This window comes from Chenopodium album, chromosome 8, assembly GCF_948465745.1.
Source record: "Chenopodium album chromosome 8, dcCheAlbu1.1, whole genome shotgun sequence".
Lineage (NCBI taxonomy): Eukaryota > Viridiplantae > Streptophyta > Magnoliopsida > Caryophyllales > Amaranthaceae > Chenopodium > Chenopodium album.
Window position 1 is genome coordinate 21,370,199 of NC_137841.1, and position 3,616 is coordinate 21,373,814.

Below are 3,616 nucleotides of genomic sequence, written 5' to 3' on the forward strand. Positions count from 1 at the left end.
CGGGGAATGAAGTATTTGTTTGCTATTGTTGTTGAGTCTTTTTCACTTAATCTCAAAAATACAAAAAGATTTTTCTCTTTAGGCTACATTTGTAGCCGTGCTATTGATATTTGCTTTGAGTTTTTGTATGCGTAGAATAAGAGGAAGGACTTTAGTGCCATTTGATTTGGAAATCAAGAGAACAATAACAAGGATAAGGGTTGCTAATCGTTCTTTGAGTCCAAGCTCTCCAAGAGAGGAAATTCACCAAGAAAGAGAAGAGGAGGATCAAGTAAGCATGGGAGATAATCCAAGAGTTGCTTTGAAGGAGTTGGGAACTCCCGGCTCATATAGGTTTGAGAGTGGCATAGCTCCACCAACAACTCCTGCCAATGACTTTGAGATAAGGCCGGCAATGATAACAATGATTGAACGAAGGCAATTTAGTGGAGCTAAGCATGAAAGCCCACTAAACCATCTCAAAGAGTTCGAGAAGTATTGTAATACCATCAAGGTCAATGGGGTTTCTCAAGAGTTCATAGGGCTCAAGATATTTCCGTTTTCTCTAATCGGAAGGGCTTTGGAATGGTTGGACAAGGAAGTGAAACCTAATTACTTGAGAACTTGGGATGAGGTTACTAAGGAGTTTCTTTCTCGCTTCTATCCTCAAAAGAAGACCGCCGAGGCAAGAGCTCTAATCCAAAGTTTCAAGCAAAAGCCTATTGAGAGTTTGTATGAGGCTTGGGAAAGATACTAGGAGTATCAACGTGAATGTCCTCGTCATGGAATTCTAACCTATCAAATCATACAAATTTTCTATGGAGGATTGAGCCCCCAAGGGAAGTCGTGTCTTGATGCTGGAGCCGGAGGCCCGATTATGGACAAGACCGAAGAAGAGGTTGTAGATATAATTGAGGATGTAGTTCGTCACTACATGGATTGGCAAGAGGGAGAGAGAGAGAGTCCGTAAGCAAGAGTGGATCAACGGTTTATTCGGTTGATCATCTTAATGCAATCAATAGCTTGTCTTCCCAAATCTCAAACTTGGGAAAGGAGATGACATTGATTAAAGCCAAGCTAGAGAGTGCCTCTTCGATTGCACCAAGTCTTCCCTCCCACATAAAAGGGAGAGGTACACTTTCTAACTCTACTTTTCTTTCTACTTCGAGTAATATGCCAAGTGGTTGTGTTTTTTGTGATGTTTGTGGGTCTTATGACCATGATTCTTCAAATTGTCCAAATGCTTTTGAGAATTGTGATGATGTTGAAAACAATGATTGTGAGCAAGTAAATTTTGTTTCTAATAATAACAATGGACAAAGATTTGATGGTCCAAGGAATTTCGGGAATAAGAGTTCTCACCAACAAGGTAATTTTGATAACTACAACAATGGTGGTTATAGGAACCAAGGAAATCAAGGTTTCCAAGGTAACTATAATCAAGGGCGGACCTATTAAGCCCTTATGGTGAGCAATTGCAGCCCCATTTTGTAAAAAAAAAATCAGGTACAAAGCCCAAGATAGTTAAAAAAAAGGCCCAAAAAAATTGAACCCCCATTCTAAATGTTTCACAAGCTAAGTAGTAAGCTCCTTATTTCTCCAATTCTCCTAAATGTTTCACGTGATAGGGGTACATAAAAAGCAATATTTATTTTTTAAAATTTTTTTTTAAAGTTCTTGTTCAGTCACTCACCCTTTTCAACCCTTACCCAACTTTCTCTCTCTAACTCAAATGCCTCAATAGCTCAAATGCCCAGATCTGCTTAGTACTACTGCCCAACTGCTGCCTAACCCAACCTCACTGATTCACCGAGTCACTGCTAGTTTTGTCGACCTGAGTTCGTTGCCGGAAAAGTTCGTCGCCGCTGACCGCTTCCGAGTTCCGACTTCTCCAAGAAGAATTGTCTACACTTGAATTAATATACAAGAATACAAGGTATTAAGGTTAATTAATTTTTCCTTATTGTACAAATTTATATACTTCTTGCCTTTACTTTGAAATGTTTGATCAAAATTCAAGAATTAATTTGTACTTTGTAGAATTAATTTGTGTATTTGATTGATTTAGATTGTAGATTTCAACTTTAGAGTACTAATTAGACTATTAAAGTGACTGTGTGTGAGTGATTAACTTAGGTAATTGATTAAATTTACATGAAATTGAATAATTGTCTTATTCTAAATTCTAATACTGTGCAATTGCCAATTGTGCAAATGTGACTGATTTTTTTATTAGTTTGTTTATGACTATTTACTTATTTAGAGTATTCTATTTTTCTATCAGTGAAAGATGGTTGATGATATGAGTAGTCCCCCCCGTAAGAAAAAAAAGGAACTTTGGATTGGTTTATTCAAAAATCCAAAAGAAGTGAGGCAAGTTCTTCATCACCAACTCAACCTCCAACAACTCAAACAGAGCAAGAGTGTTCATCCCCATCAAATAACACACCAGAAACTCAGGAAACCGGAACGGGATCAATACCTACTATCAATGGGAGTACAACATTTGCATCAAGGGAGAGACAAAGTGAGCTTGATGTTACTTCATTGCCACACGATCCAGCTAAAAGGAGAAAAATTATGGAGTATCATCCGATGGACCAAGATGCAGTGAGGAGAGTATATATACAGAGAGGTCCTTGTCAGCCACTTACTCACAAATTTCTTCAATCAAACTTCGGAGGAGGTACATTACGTCGCTTTAATCGTTCTTGGTTTAAGAAATATACTTGGCTTGAGTATAGTGAGTCAAAAGATGCTGCATTTTGCCTTGTGTGCTATTTGTTTAAGAATGAAACTTCTAAAGCTGCAGAGGGGATGCTCTTGTTGTTAATGGATTTAGAAGTTGGAATAGGCCAGTTAGATTAGGAAACATATTGGTGGGGTTAATAATGCTCATAATCAAGCTTTACAAAAGTTTGAAGATATAAAAAATCCAAAAACATCCATCCAAACTTCCTTGACTCAAGCTTCAGATCAAGCAAAATATGATTATAGAGTCCATTTGACTACTTCACTTCAATGTTTGAGATTTCTTTTGTGCCAAGGATTGGCATTTCGTGGCCATGATGAAAGTGAAGATTCAAATAATAAAGGAAATTTTCTTGAACTTTTCAATGGTTTGCCGAAAAATGAAGATGTAGGAAATGTAGTCTTAAAAAATTCTCCAGGGAATAATCAAATGACTGCTCCTTCAATTCAGAAAGATCTTATCAGTTCTTGTGCTACAGAAACTACTAAAGCAATTGTGAATGATATTGGTGACGATTATTTTGGCATTTTATTCTACGAGTCTAGTGATGCATCTCAAAAGGAACAAATGGCTTTGTGTGTGCGTTATGTTGATAAGAAAGGAATGATAGTGGAACGGTTTCTTGGGATTGTTCATGTTCGGGACACCACTGCCTTGTCTTTTAAAGAAGCTATCCTTTCTTTTCTTTATGAACATTCTTTGAGTTTGTCTAGAGTTCGGGGGCAAGGATATGATGGGGCTAGTAATGTGAAGGGTGAAATTAATGGGCTCAAAACTTTAATCAAGAATGAAACATCTTCTGCATACTACATTCATTGTTTTGCTCACCAACTTCAATTGACTCTTGTTGCCGTTTCTAAGAAAAGCAAGATTATGGTTGGATTT

The 3,616-nt window shown here is 37.3% G+C and overlaps 1 non-coding gene across 1 annotated transcript; it reads right to left on the reverse strand.

Annotated features, from left to right (window-relative positions):
• Positions 1-662: 662 nt before the first annotated feature.
• On the reverse strand, positions 663-768 carry LOC145557186 (small nucleolar RNA R71). The gene has a single exon (XR_014092237.1). It is a non-coding gene; the product is annotated as a small nucleolar RNA R71 (small nucleolar RNA).
• Between the last annotated feature and the right edge of the window lie 2,848 nt (positions 769-3,616).